The sequence below is a fragment of the Aegilops tauschii genome, chromosome 3, assembly GCF_002575655.3.
Source record: "Aegilops tauschii subsp. strangulata cultivar AL8/78 chromosome 3, Aet v6.0, whole genome shotgun sequence".
Lineage (NCBI taxonomy): Eukaryota > Viridiplantae > Streptophyta > Magnoliopsida > Poales > Poaceae > Aegilops > Aegilops tauschii.
In genome coordinates, this window is record NC_053037.3 from 520,373,490 (window position 1) to 520,389,513 (window position 16,024).

At 48.0% G+C, this 16,024-nt stretch overlaps 2 pseudogenes; one reads left to right on the plus strand and one right to left on the minus strand.

Moving 5' to 3' along the window:
- The window catches only part of LOC109760255 (uncharacterized acetyltransferase At3g50280-like), a 210,825-nt pseudogene that overhangs the window by 113,798 nt on the left and 81,003 nt on the right, over positions 1 to 16,024 (plus strand).
- Positions 4,496 to 5,356, minus strand: LOC109760261 (probably inactive leucine-rich repeat receptor-like protein kinase At5g48380; annotated as a pseudogene).

Sequence of the window (16,024 nt, forward strand, 5' to 3'; positions counted from 1 at the left end):
ATCAGATCTCACTCTCGTAAGTGACCGTGAAGGGATTGACAACCCCTTTATTGCGTTGGTTGCGAGGATTTATTTGTTTGTGTAGGTGCGAGGGACTCGTGCATGGCCTCCTACTGGATTGATACCTTGGTTCTCAAAAACTGAGGGAAATACTTACGCTACTTTGCTGCATCACCCTTTCCTCTTCAAGGGAAAACCAACGCAGTGCTCAAGAGGTAGCAGTGGACTTGCCGAAGCGGATGCGGATTGGGTGTGTCAGGAGCTTGGATGAAGACCTTGTCTCGGCCTTGGGCCTGTGACCGGCGATGGTGGCGGCTGCAGGTGTTTTAGACCTTCTTGGAGGCATCGCTGCTTTGCTGCCACACCCCTACTGCATGGATCCGGCTCCGGGGAAAACCCTAACTCTTGTCTGATTGGATGTTGTCGGCCATGGCGTAGTTTCCCCTCTCGAGGGCTTCGTCTTTGGAGCTAGGCATCGGCAAGTGGGACTAGTGAAAGGTGTCGGTGTTGGCGTTGAGGCTTCTGTGGCAACGATGGTGGAGGCGGGGAAGTCGGAGGCATGGCAATGGTTGAGTTAGTCGGCTCTTCTTCGACGTGTTCGTGGGATTATGTTGGGTTGTACGGTAATCAAACCTCCATGAGTGAAGAACCGTCAAAAACACCAACATCAAAAACACAATAGAGGATGACCACAAGCTCCAAAACTCACAGGGAGAAAAGCTAAACAAGAAGCTAGAAAGATGATACCAACAATGCAATGGTTTGAGCTCTTTATGAACGATATGATCAAGCTACTCACTCGAGGGCCCACCTTGATAGTACGGTAATCAAATCTATAACCTGGCCTCCAAACTAACACCATGAGACCGGTAAAATAGAAACCCCATTAAGGTCAAACCTTTAACTTGCACGTAGTCCACTTGAGCTAGAAGAAGATGATCTTGTCCTATCAAATTGGACCACATTTCTTGATTGAGCTGGCTCGATGAAGACTAGTAGATTGCTCCCCATAGTCCACTATGGGTGAGCCTCTCTTCGGCACATTTTCACATGTCCATTGTCACAAGAATAGACGGAAACCTTCAAGCATATGATTCCTTCATGATCCTCCTCTCGAACTTGCACAACACCATTGCCGCGGTGGTTGTCATCGCCGTCGTCGCATTTGCCATACCGGCCGCAACATCTGGGGTAACGGAGGGTTGGACCCGAGCGAGACCCTCGTAGGGGAGTCTGAATCTCCACCCCGGCCAAAGCCGATGTGCCTGCACCCATAGACCCCATCCGGTCGCCGCCGCCAAAGAACTGCTAGGCATTGTAGGCACAGGAACGAACACGGAGGGTGGTCGATGGCTGCAGATTTAGCACCGACACCGTGGTCGGCTGGAGAAGGGGGTTGGATCCACACCAGTAAAGCGGCATATGAAACCGTCGGTTTCATTTTCAAAGTTCCAAGAGGATTTGAGCACACTGTTGGGATCAATCACTGATTATTGCACAGACTTGAGGCACTGGATATCTTGTTCAGAACCAAAACACAACGATGAGCTGCTCAAGAGGAGAAACAAACGGAGGAACTTGGTATCCTCATCCATCGCTCTACCGGGCCAAAGGTAGCAACTTGTCAATTCCAATGCCAGCGCCACCGTACCTGACCAAAACATCTGTAAGAAAACTTATAAACTCGGATTCAAATAAACAAGACCAGTTGATGCACCCAAAGCAACCTTCAGAAAGGCAAATAATAAGACATGGAGAGTGGTTTTTCTACACTTTAGCTCGGTGCACCCACGCAAGAAAATATAGCAAAATATTTCAAAAAAATCTGAAACTTTGTGAGCCTGATTATCAACAAATATTTATGGGCGCTTGCAAAGTTTTGTGGTCAAATAACATTCGATGAGCTCTATAAGACAAAATCAATAAAAAATTAGTCAAAACCATGGCACTATGAATAACAAACAACGTACGGGTAAATCATAACCCGGACGAGGGCCGACGGGGATGGATATCAAAACCATGGCACTATGAATAACAAACAACGTACGGGTAACATAATTATACAAGTAACTATATATCTAAATCACACAAACATGATTTTTTATATAAAAAAGATAAGAACAAGAGGCTCACCCCACAAGGTGGTGCTGGCGACAGGACGGTGCGGACGATCGACGGTGGTTAGGACGGAGACGGGAAGGCACTAAGTAAACCACACCTACATATGCAAACTAAGAGTTATTTTGAGCTCAAATTGCATATAAATCAAATAAACTACCACATATAATTCCACCCAAATTACTAAAACGCATAAATTAATCACTATATAAAGCATTGCAAGAGCTAATCTAGCAATGAGAGATGAAAAGACAAAGTTGCTTACCTTTGTGATCACTTGAATGGATGGGGGCCTTCAAATCTTGACAAAATTTGGGCAAAATGTGTGATGAGCTCGAGGTAGAGGGGAAGAACAGAGAGGAGAGGGGAAAGGGGATAAACAGAGCGAGCTCGATCGCGGATGGACGAAGGGTTTATATAGGGCGACCTTTAGTACCGGTTCGTGGCACGAACCGGTACTAAAGGTGCTGGAGGGGCCCCAGACTGACAACATCCTGCCACCACTCTCTTTAGCACCGGTTCGTGGCACGAACCGGTGCTGCAAGTTCGGCACGAGCCGGTACTAATGAGAGCGGCCCGCCTAGCCGTTGGAACCGGCACTAATGGTCACATTAGTGCCGGCTCAAATACAAACCGGGACTAATGAGCTGAACATTAGGCCCTGTTTCTATTAGTGAGAACACCTACATCTCTGACCAGATGGGCATGGCACGACGACAAGAGCTTTATCCCGAAGATCGTGCGCGCACTTATCGGTGCTGGATCACGGATGGGCTCGGAGGCCTTCTTTTCGTCCGTGTGCACTTTTTAGTGCTGGGTCACAGGTTGGGCTCAGTGGCCTCTTTTATTTATGCTCTTTGGCATCTTTCGTAGCTAACAGCCGTGCATGATACCCATGTTGGCGATGTAGTAGACAGAGTCCGTCTAATAAACCCGTCACGTGTCAGTTAGACTTCCGGTACGGTACTAAAGTAGCGATTCCCTTCGGGCGTCCCTGAAAAACTCGAATATGGCCCAACTTAGCCCGTTTCAGGCCGCCAAGGCCCGTTCGGCCGTTCCCCTTCCACTCTCAATCTCTCGTCTCGCCGCCGCAAGTTCCTCTTCTGGATGAAAAGAAGGCCGTGGTCCGTCCAGGGCTGCGCCGCTGCGGGTCTCCGTCGCCGTCGGCAGTTGCAGCGTCAGTCCGCCAGCCGCCAGGCTAGAAGGAGATGCCATCCAATTCATCCGTCGCCGTCGGCAGTTGAATCCTGGCCGTCTCGTCGGGGACCTGCGCTGCGCGACCGCTGACAAGTGCTCCAACAGGTCGGCGTCCCAAGTATCCCGTCCGGGTCGCGACCGCTGAGTGTTATCTATGGCATCGCAGGGGCAGTGCAGTACGAGCACCTACCAGTCCGGGAGAAGCACGATTTCAGTCTCTGGCAGCGAAGAACGCGAATTCCGGCCGGTGGCCGCCGTGGCGGACGCAGTACTACCGCGGACGGCGAAGAGTCTGGCGTGCAGCCGACGCGGCCGGACGAACTGCAGCGCGCACGGACGCGGCGAGCAGCCCCGCGGGGTCGGCGTGTCTTGAGATCTTGGTCCATTATTTATATATAGTTCTAGCATTAACCGGTCTGGAGGTGCGCCGTGCGCCCTGGGCTAGTAAACTCGGACGCAGCCGGACGAGAATGGTGCCAGTGCTGCTCGTGCTTTGGAGGTTGATGAGACCTCCATGCCAGAGCCAGCAGCTACCGTTGTAGGAGTACGCGGCGCAGAAGCAGTCACCGAGACACGAGCGCTCGCCGCGGCTACGACACCCCGCACGTCGCTCGGGAGCCACACGTTGGGCTTGGGCATGGCATACAAACCGTCGACGCTCTGGGTGCCGCCGCCGCCGCGCGTGCACTGCTGCAGCGTTCTCGACGCACGCTGCGCCTTGGGCTGCGAGGATCCACTGGCCGGCTGACGTCAGGAGCTTGATCTGACCCGTCACGTCCTTTCAGGGTACTCCCTGGGGACATCCTCCCAGTACAAGACGATCGGTACGCAATATGCATGCGTTCAAGAAGGGCAAAGCATGAAAATGGGGAGAAAAACACTGCTGAAGCGCAGAGTTATACTATAGGCTAGCCGGAGCTGCCTTGTTTGTGTTCCGTTAGAAATGCCGGCAGGGTACATAACTAATCACGGCCAGTTGATGCCTCGCATCTTTCTAGAAGAGTTGAACTTGACATACTGTATGTATTTACAAACACCGGCAGCGTGGCTAGTTGCCGGGCATACATATCATGTGAATTAAGACAACCGTTGCTGCAAGGAACGTACTAAGATTATTGTCAGAAGTGCTCAGTTGGCCTCCCGAAGCTATGGCAGAAGAATTTTCAGAACAACAAGTGAATCATATCCGAACGACGTAGGCATGGAACTTCTCGGAGCAGACAAAGCAGTGTGGGAAGTAGAAGGCCACCACGAACCCCACGACGAATCCGATGGCCGCTCCAATGCTGGACTGGTCGTTGAGCCTGTGCAGCCTGATTCGTACTGGTCTCCATCTTCTCCTTGAGGGGGTGGGGGGGGGTGCGCAATCATCCAAGGGTGAACCACAAAGCCCTTGGTTACCAACAAAGTTCGAAGCCCCAAACTTCTTCTCTAGCAAATAAGGATGAGTCCGCAACATTGAATATGACTAACCGATCAAGCAAATCGAATTGCGATGGAATTTCACCGCTGAGTTGGTTATGCTGGAGGTTGAGGACATTCAGATATGTCATGTTTGAGATATTCTGTAGGATCGGACCCGAAAAACTATTGTAGGAAAGGTCCAGATATGTCAGATACGGCATCTCCCGTGAAATGTCCTGAGGGATTGGTCCTGAAAAATTGTTATTTGACAGGTCCAGGTCGGTCACGCTTGAACAGTTCTGTAGACCACGAGGAAATGCAGCTTGAAGTCCAAGGTTGCCGAGACGCAGAGAGAAAATCATATTCTCGTCGGGGTGCCAACATTCCACACCAGTAAAGAGGCAGATGTAACCTTCGGTGGCATTTTTAAAGATCCATGAGGATTTGAGTACACCGTTGGGATCATTCACTGATTGTTGCACGGACTTCAGGCATTGGATATCAGCTTCAGAACCAAAACACAACGATGAGCAGCTCAAGAGTAAAACCAAAAGGAGGAACTTGGTATCATCAGCCATCACAAGCATGGAGTGAAACAAAGAGCAGCTCTGCTCGGCCAAAACCTGCAGCTTGTAAATTCCGATGTCACCTGATCAAAGCTTGTGTAAGAACACTTGAACACGCTACTGGAAAAAATAAGAAATAATTTGCCGAGATATGATGACACCACAAAGTAGACTCCAAGACCAAGAGCGCCAATAAAAAAGTCTGGAAACACTTGTTTTGTTAATTTCATGTAATTCTTCCCAGGCAATATGAGGTGCCTCAGAAAACTCACCAGTTGATCCAGGCAAATCAGAAGCCACATCTGCAGTAGATGAACGGGTGCAGCCCCTTTAAAACAGAGAATGCCTCCATGCGAGCATGGACTTTTCTTCTGCCAAACCCTGAAGTCTTATTGACATGGAAGGATTTTTTTTAGAAATGGAGGAGGACCCCCGGCCTCTGCATCTGGACGATGCATACAACCATTTTATAAATTATTCACAAAAACCTTACAAAGTAGTACATTAGGTAGTCTGAAGCCACCATCTTAGCAACAACGGTCGCTACTCCTATCCACCTGATGAAGGGGAGCCGATAGTCCGAGCCTAATACCAAACAAACATCGCACAAATGCTTAACATCTAAAGACAGAGGCCCCAACCAAGCCACATACCGGGTTTGGGGCACAAACTGGTCCGACGCACTCTCTGTGTCGTCTCCGCCATCTTCCACCAAGCCTCTTTAGAGCAGAAACTAATGCACCGACCTTGCCAGGCCTCTCTGCCATCGACGCCACCAAGACGTCAGACAGCATCCTCCTCCCCCGCGAGTGCATGTCCGCGCATCGGACTCCGATTCTCCACAGCACCAAGCCGCCGAGATCCGCCGCCATCAATGTGCAAGATGAAGCACCGCTCCACCAAAGAAGCCGTCCTCTGTTCCCTCGAGCCTGTGTGTACCTCCATGAATGACGTCCCCAAGGGGGAACGAGACTAGAGCGCCGCCGTCATCCGATCTACTGATTTAGGGTTTCCCCCGGAGGTAGTAGAGAGTGGCCTTGAACTTCTCCACAGCGATGCCTTCAAGAAGGGAACGGCGCAGAGAGCGCCGCCACCGCCGGCCTTTGCAGTAGCCGAAAGCAAGTTTTCACCCAGATCTGTTCGAAGAAACTCCATCTCTCGTGCATAGACCGCCGCGTCCTGCAACGTCCCCAGGAGCTGGATCCCAAGATCCGCCGCCACCGGCGCCGCCACAAGTGTTGGAATTTTGCTAGTAGGCCTTTGGCCCAAAGCCCAACTAAAATTCTGAAATTCTCTTGGCCATTCATGCACACATGTGAGTGGAGTGAGTGAGGCTAAAGTTTAGTCCCACCTCATAAGTTGAGAGAGAGTTGCACCTCTTTATAAGGTGAGCTCTTCTACCACTTGTATGAGCATGACAAGAGGAGACCTACACGCGCGCTCCTCCTCCTCGCTCGCCTCGCCACGCCACGCCTCGTCACGACGCGACGCGGGTTGCGGGATTGAGCCGAGCCGAGGACAGAGCTATGCACGTTGTCTATATTTTTGCTACTCGGGAAAAATTAATGAGTCATTAATTAGTAATTAACGGACGCGTTAATTACTGAACCGTTTCCGATTCTTTTGGATCGTGACGACTCGGATGTGGAGTTTACCCCCACGACCAGCCCGGCCCGCACTATATAGTCAGGCAGACGTCTACCCTAGCCGCCGCCGCTTCGTATGGTTTCTCACCACCGTTCCAGATCATTGCGCCGCCAAGCAAGTCTTCTCCATCCCTCCTTTCGGCATGCACCGGCAGAAGGGACAGCAGGCCTCCGAAACCCCGCCTCTCGTGATCCTGTACGGGAGAGGGGCGATCAGGTTTTTGGGGAGCGCACTCGCGCGACTGCTGGCAGCGACGACTTCGCGAACGACGACTTTTTCCCCGACCTCGGCAACCTCATCCTCGACGACATGGGCGACAACGTTAACGCCGGCGGTGCTGCTCCCGCTGCACCGTATGTGATTCTATCCTTCCTGTTCGAGATCGTGGTAGAATTCATGTTTCTAGTATGTGCCCTAGATGTGATCTGTGTTAACGGACGCGTTAATTACTGAACCGTTTCCGATTCTTTTGGATCGTGACGACTCGGACGTGGAGTTTACTCCCACGACCTGCCCGGCCCGCACTATATAGTCAGGCACACGTCTACCCTAGCCGCCGCCGCTTTGTATGGTTTCTCACCATCGTTCCAGATCATTGCGCCGCCAAGCAAGTCTTCTCCATCCCTCCTTTCGGCGTGCACCGGCAGAAGGGACAGCAGGCCTCCGGAACCCCGCCTCTCGTGATCCTGTACGGGAGAGGGGCGATCAGGTTTTTGGGGAGCGCACTCGCGCGACTGCTGGCAGCGACGACTTCGCGAACGACGACTTTTTCCCCGACCTCGGCAACCTCATCCTCGACGACATGGGCGACAACGTCAACGCCGGCGGTGCTGCTCCCGCTGCACCGTATGTGATTCTATCCTTCCTGTTCGAGATCGTGGTAGAATTCATGTTTCTGTGCCCTAAATGTGATCTGTTCATCTGTTATGCTTGTTCACATGATTAGTTTAATCTCTGCTGCTGTAGTCATGATTTATCTTCTGTTTATTCGGATTAAATCTCGTAGTAATTTGCTCATATTTCCAACAATCCAAAAACCTGATCATAGGCAATTTACTCCGAGTGGTTTTGCTGCGCATCTGAAGCTGCCTGCCTTTAAGGGGGCGCAATATAAGAGGTGGCGCACGAGAGCAGTCTACTGGTTTCAGACCATGGGCTGATATGACGCCACCAAGGGCAAGCCTGAGGGCGATCTTAATCCAGCACAGCTGGAAGCTTTTGAGAAGATTGATACTCTCTTTAAAGGCGCTCTTCTGAGTGTTCTGGATGACTCCATTGTGGATTCGTATATGTCGTTTGACGACGGCAAGGACATGTGGGCTGCACTCGAGGCCAAGTTTGGTGCCTCGGACGCCGGCAGCGAGTTGTACGTCACGGAGCAATTCTATGACTACAAGATGACTGATGAGCGCCCTATTGTACAGCAGGCTCATGAGATACAGTCGCTCGCAAAAGAAATGAGTACTTCAAGTGTGTGTTGCCGCACAAATTTGTTGCCAGAGGCATCATTGCCAAGCTTCCACCTCCGTGGAACAATTTTGCTACTTCTCTGAAACACAAGAGACAGGAGTTTTCCGTTGCGGATGTCATTGGTACTCTTGATGTTGAAGAGAAGGCGAGAGCAAAGGACACACGTGCTCGAGTTGCTGAGGGAGGTTCTAGTGCCCACATGGTACAGAAGAAGAACTTCCAGCCCAACAAGTTCAAAAACAACAAGAACAAAACTCAGGGCAAAGGCAAGTTTGATACAAAGAACAAGCCATCACGTTCTACCAACTTCAAGAAGAATTCTCATAAGAAGGGGAAGAGACTTTGCCATGTCTGCGGTGATGCTAATCACTGGGCTCCGAAGTGTCCTAACCGCTTTGAGGAGCGCGAACATGAGAAGAGCGGCAAGTCCGCTAATGTTGTCATCGGTGATACTGATATGAAGGAATCAGGGTACGGTATTTTTCCTACCATCCTTTCAGTATTCCAATCCCCTGATTGGTTAATTGACACCGGTGCCAATGTACATGTTTGTGCTGACGCCTCCATGTTTTCTTCTTACCAGGCAACAGGTACTTCTCCCGTGCTGATGGGGAACGGGTCACATGCCATCGTTCGAGGTGTTGGTACGGTCGATCTGAAGTTTACTTCGGGGAAGACTGTGCGTCTGAAGAACGTTCATCATGTGCCGTCCATCAATAAAAATCTCGTTAGCGGTTCCCGTTTATGTCGAGATGGTTTTAATTTGGTTTTCGAATCCAATAAAGTTGTAATTTCTAAGTATGGACAATTTGTTGGAAAAGGCTATGAGAGCGGAGGCTTGTTCCGCCTGTCTTTGTCAGATATTTGCACTAAAGTTATTAATAATGTTTGCCACAATAATGAGTCTGATATTTGGCATTCACGACTTTGTCACATTAACTTTGGTTGCATGACGCGGCTGGCCAATATGAATTTAATTTCAAAAATCTCTATTGTCAAAGGCTCTAAGTGCCAAGTATGTGTGCAAGCTAAGCAACCTCGCAAGTCCCATAGGACTGCAGAGGCAAGAGACTTGGCGCCACTAGAGATTATACATTCTGATCTTTGTGAGATGAATGGCGTGTTGACAAAAGGTGGAAATAGATACTTCATGACGTTGATTGATGACTCCACTAGATATTGTTATGTGTATCTTCTGAAATCAAAAGATGAGGCTTTAACTTTCTTCAAAAACTATAAAGCTGAGGCAGATAACCAACTTGATCGAAAAATTAAACGGTTTAGGTCCGATCGTGGTGGAGAGTATTTTTTCCAATGAATTTGACCTATTTTGTGCGGAACATGGTATAATCCATGAGAGGACGCCTCCCTACTCACCTTAGTCAAATGGGGTAGCCGAAAGAAAGAACCGAACTCTAACTGATATGGTTAACACCATGTTAGACACATCGGGTCTTTCCAAGGAATGGTGGGGGGAGGCGCTAATGACTGCGTGTCATGTCCTAAACCGAGTTCCCACAAAGCATAAGACCATGACTCCATTTGAGGAATGGGAAAGGAAAAGATTGAAACTCTCTTACCTACGTACTTGGGGTTGTTTGGCGAAGGTCAATATACCAATTTCCAAGAAGCGCAAGCTTGGACCAAAAACCCTGGATTGTGTTCTTCTGGGCTATGCTTTTCATAGCGTCGGCTATAGATTTTTGATAATAAAATCTGAGGTATCCGACATGCATGTTGGTACGATTATGGAGTCGAATGATGCAACTTTCTTTGAGGACATATTTCCTATGAAGGATATGTCGAGTTCATCAAATTAGGAGATACCTACTCCATCTAGTGAGGAATTCGCTGTAATTCCTGAACCCACCATTGCGATGGAACACGTTGAGAATCCTGTTGAGGGTGACAATGGAACTCCTATGAGGAGTAAGAGACAGAGGACTGCAAAGTCTTTTGGTGATGATTTCATTGTGTACCTTGTGGATGACACACCCAGGACTATTTCAGAAGCCTATGCATCTCCTGATGCTGACTACTGGAAGGAAGCTGTTCGTAGCGAGATGGATTCCATCTTAGCTAACGGTACCTGGGAGATCACTGACCGTCCTTATGGGTGCAAACCTGTAGGATGTAAGTGGGTGTTCAAGAAGAAGCTTAGACCTGATGGTACGATTGAAAAGTACAAGGCACAGCTTATGGCCAAGGGTTATACCCAGAAAGAAGGTGAAGACTTCTTTGATACTTACTCACCCGTGGCTAGACTGACCACAATTCGGGTGCTACTATCACTGGCTGCCTCACATGGTCTTCTCGTTCATCAAATAGACATTAAGACGGCTTTCCTCACTGGAGAATTGAAGGAGGAAATTTACATGGATCAGCCAGATGGTTTTGTAGTACCTGGTCAGGAAGGAAAGGTGTGCAAGTTATTAAAGTCTTTATATGGCCTTAAACAAGCTCCTAAGTGTTGGAAATATGCCCTAGAGGCAATAATAAATTGGTTATTATTATATTTCCTTGTTCATGATAATCGTTTATTATCCATGCTAAAATTGTATTGATAGGAAACTCAGATACATGTGTGGATACATAGACAACACCATATCCCTAGTAAGCCTCTAGTTGACTAGCTCGTTGATCAATAGATGGTTAAGGTTTCCTGACCATGGACATTCGATGTCGTTGATAACGGGATCACATCATTAGGAGAATGATGTGATGGACAAGACCCAATCCTAAGCCTAGCACAAGATCGTGTAGTTCGTTTGCTAAGAGCTTTTCTAATGTCAAGTATCATTTCCTTAGACCATGAGATTGTGCAACTCCCGGATACCATAGGAATGCTTTAGGTGTACCAAACGTCACAACGAACTGGGTGGCTATAAAGGTGCACTACAGGTATCTCCGAAAGTGTCTGTTGGATTGGCACGAATCGAGACTGGGATTTGTCACTCCGTGTAAACGGAGAGGTATCTCTGGGCCCACTCGGTAGGACATCATCATAATGTGCACAATGTGACCAAGGAGTTGATCACGGGATGATGTGAGTTACGGAACAAGTAAAGAGACTTGCCGGCAACGAGATTGAACAAGATATCGGGATACCGACGATCGAATCTCGGGCAAGTACTATACCGGGAGACAAAGGGAATTGGGTACGGGATTGATTGAATCCTCAACATCGTGGTTCATCCGATGAGATCATCGAGGAGCATGTGGGAGCCAACATGGGTATCCAGATCCCGCTGTTGGTTATTGACCGGAGAGTCGTCTCGGTCATGTCTGCATGTCTCCCGAACCCGTAGGGTCTACACACTTAAGGTTCGGTGACGCTAGGGTTATAGAGATATTACTATGCGGTAACCCGAAAGTTGTTCGGAGTCCCGGATGAGATCCTGGACGTCATGAGGAGTTCCGGAATGGTCCGGAGGTAAAGATTTATATATGGGAAGTCTTATTTTGGTCGCCGGAAAAGTTTCGCACTTTATCGGTATTGTACCGGGAGTGCCGAAAGGGGTCCGGGGGTCCACCAAAGGGGTCCACCAGCCCCCGGGGGGCCACATGGGCTGTAGGGGGTGCGCCTTGGCCTATGTGGGCCAAGGGCACCAGCCCCAAGAGGCCCATGCGCCAAGAGATAAGGAAAAGGGAGAGTCCTAAAGGGGGAAGGCACCTCCGAGGTGCCTTGGGGGGGAAGGCCTCCTCCCTGGCCGCACCCTTCCTTGGAGGAAGGGCCAAGGCTGCGCCCCCCCTCTCCCTTGGCCCTATATATAGTGGGGGGAAGGGAGGGCAGCAATACCTAAGCCCTGGCGCCTCCCTCTCCCTCCCGTGACACATCTCCCTCCTCCCGCAGCGCTTGGCGAAGCCCTGTTGGAATCCCGCTACTTCCACCACCACGCCGTCGTGCTGCTGGATCTCCATCAACCTCTCCTCCCCCCCTTGCTGGATCAAGAAGGAGGAGACGTCGCTGCTCCGTACGTGTGTTGAACACGGAGGTGTCGTCCGTTCGGCGCTAGGATCATCGGTGATTTGGATCACAACGAGTACGACTCCATCAACCCCGTTCTCTTGAACGCTTCCGCTCGCGATCTACAAGGGTATGTAGATGCACTCCTTCCCTCTCGTTGCTAGTAAACTCCATAGATTGATCTTGGTGATGCGTAGAAAATTTTGAATTTCTGCTACGTTCCCCTACAGTGGCATCATGAGCTAGGTCTATGCGTAGTTTCTATGCACGAGTAGAACACAAAGTAGTTGTGGGCGTCGATTTTGTCAATTTACTTGCCGTTACTAGTCTTATCTTGATTCGGCGGCATCGTGGGATGAAGCGGCCCGGACCGACCTTACACGTACTCTTACGTGAGACAGGTTCCACCGACTGACATGCACTAGTTGCATAAGGTGGCTAGCGGGTGTCTGTCTCTCCCACTTTAGTCGGATCGGATTCGATGAAAAGGGTCCTTATGAAGGGTAAATAGAAATTGGCATATCATGTTGTGGCTTTTGCGTAGGTAAGAAACGTTCTCGCTAGAATCCCATAGCAGCCACGTAAAACATGCAACAACAATTAGAGGACGTCTAACTTGTTTTTGCAGGGTATGCTATGTGATGTGATATGGCCAAAAGGATGTGATGAATGATATATGTGATGTATGAGATTGATCATGTTCTTGTAATAGGAATCACGACTTACATGTCGATGAGTATGACAACCGGCAGGAGCCATAGGAGTTGTCTTGATTTATTGTATGACCTGCGTGTCAATGAAAACGCCATGTAATTACTTTACTTTATTGCTAACCGTTAGCCATAGTAGTAGAAGTAATAGTTGGCGAGACAACTTCATGAAGACACGATGATGGAGATCATGATGATGTAGATCATGGTGTCATGCCGGTGACGAAGGTGATCATGCCGCGCCTCGAAGATGGAGATCAAAAGGCGCAAGATGATATTGGCCATATCACGTCACTTTATGATTTGCATGTGATGTTTATCATGTTTACATCTTATTTGCTTAGAACGACGGTAGCATAAATAAGATGATCCCTCACTAAAATTTCAAGAGACGTGTTCCCCCTAACTGTGCACCGTTGCGAAGGTTCGTTGTTTCGAAGCACCACGTGATGATCGGGTGTGATAGATTCTAATGTTCGAATACAACGGGTGTTGACGAGCCTAGCATGTACAGACATGGCCTCGGAACACATGCGAAACACTTAGGTTGACTTGACGAGCCTAGCATGTATAGACATGGCCTCGGAACACAAGAGATCGAAAGGTCGAACATGAGTCGTATAGTAGATGCGATCAACATGGAGATGTTCACCGATGATGACTAGTCCGTCTCACGTGATGATCGGACACGGCCTAGTTTGACTCGGATCATGTATCACTTAGATGACTAGAGGGATGTCTATCTGAGTGGGAGTTCATTCAATAATCAGATGAACTTCATTATCATGAACATAGTCAAAAGGTCTTTGCAAATTATGTCATACGCTTTAGTTCTACTGTTTAAGATATGTTCCTAGAGAAAAAAATTAGTTGAAAGTTGGTAGTAGCAATTATGCGGACTGGGTCCATAAACTGAGGATTGTCCTCACTGCTGCACAGAAGGCTTATGTCCTTAATGCACCGCTCGGTGTGCTGAACCTCAGCGTCATCTGTAGATGTTGCGGAACATCTGACATACACGTTTTGATAACTACGTGATAGTTCAGTGCGTAATGCTAACGGTTTAGAATTGTGGCACCAAAGACGGTTTTTGAAACGTCGTAGAACATATGAGATGTTCTGAAGACTGAAATTGGGATTTCAGACTAGTGCCCACGTCAAGAGGTATGAGACCTCTGACAAGTTTCTTAAGCCTGCACACTAAGGGAGAAAAGCTCAATCGTTGAGCATGTGCTCAGATTGTCTGAGTGCCACAATCGCTTGAATCGAGTGGGAGTTAATCTTCCAGATGAGATAGTGATGGTTCTCCATAGTCACTGCCACCAAGCTATTAGAGCTTCATGATGAACTATAACATATCAAGGATAGCTGATGATCCTTGAGCTATTCGCGATGTTTGACACCGCGAGAGTAGAAATCAAGAAGGAGCATCAATTGTTGATGGTTAGTAAAACCACTAGTTTAAGAAGGGCAAGGGCAAAAGGGATACTTCATGAAACAACAAGTCATTTGCTGCTCTAGTGAAGAATCCCAAGGTTGAACCCAAACCCGAAACTAAGTGCTTCTGTAATGAGGGAACGGTCACTAAAGCGGAACTACCCTAGATACTTGGTAGATGAGAAGGCAGGCAAGGTCGACAGAAGTATATTGGATATACATTATATGAATGTGTACTTTACTAGTACTCCTAGCAGCACCAGGGTATTAGATACCGGTTAGGTTGCTAAGTGTTAGTAACACGAAATAAAAGTTGCGGAATAAATGGAGACTAGCTAAAGGTGAGATGACGATGTGTGTTGAAAGTGTTTCAAGGTTGATGTGATCAAGCATCGCATGCTCCCTCTACCATCGAGATTTGGTGTTTGCGTTGATCATGATTGGATTATGTTTATCGCAATACGGTTATTCATTTAAGGAGAATAATGGTTACTCTGTTTATTTGTATAATACCTTCAATCGTCTTGCACCTAAAATGAATCTCGATCGTAGTGATACACATGTTCGTGCCAAAAGATATAAAATAGTAATGATAGTTCCACATACTTGTGGCACTGCCATTTGAGTCATATTGGTATAGAACGCATGGAGAAGCTCCATGTAGATGGATCTTTGGACTCACTCATTTTTGAAAAGATTGAGACATGCGAACCATGTCTATTGGTATATATGCATGAAGAAACTCCATGCAGATGGATCGTTTGGACTCACTTGATTTTGAATCACTTGAGACATGCAAATCATACCACATGGGGAAGATGACTGAAAGGCCTCGTTTTCAGTAAGATGGAACAAGAAGAGCAACTTGTTGGAAGTAATACATTTGATGTGTGCAGTCCAATGAGTGCTGTGGCACGCAGTGGATATCGATATGTTCTTACTTCACAAATGATTTGAGTAGATGCTGAGAGTATTTACTTAATGAAACACAAGTCTGAATTATTGAAAGGTTCAAGTAATTTCAGAGTGAAGTTGAAGATCGTCGTGACAAGAGGATAAAATGTCTGTGATATGATCATAGAGATGAGTATCTGAGTTACGAGTTTGGCACACAATTAAGACATTGTGGAAAGTGTTTCACAATTAATACCGCCTGGAACACCATAGTGTGATGGTGTGTCCGAACATCATAACTGCACCCTATTGGATATGGTGCATACCATGATGTCTCTTATCGAATTACAACTATCGTTTATGGGTTAGGCATTAGAGACAACCACATTCACTTTAAAAGGGGCACCACGCAATTCCGTTGAGACGACACCGTTTAGAGAAACCTAAGTTGTCGTTTCTTAAAAGTTTGGGGCTGCGATGCTTATGTGAAAAAGTTTCAAGCTGATAAGCTCGAACCCAAAGCGGATAAATGCATCTTCATAGAATACCCAAAAACAGTTAGGTATACCTCCTATTTCAGATCTGAAGCAAAAGTAATTGCTTCTAGAAACGGG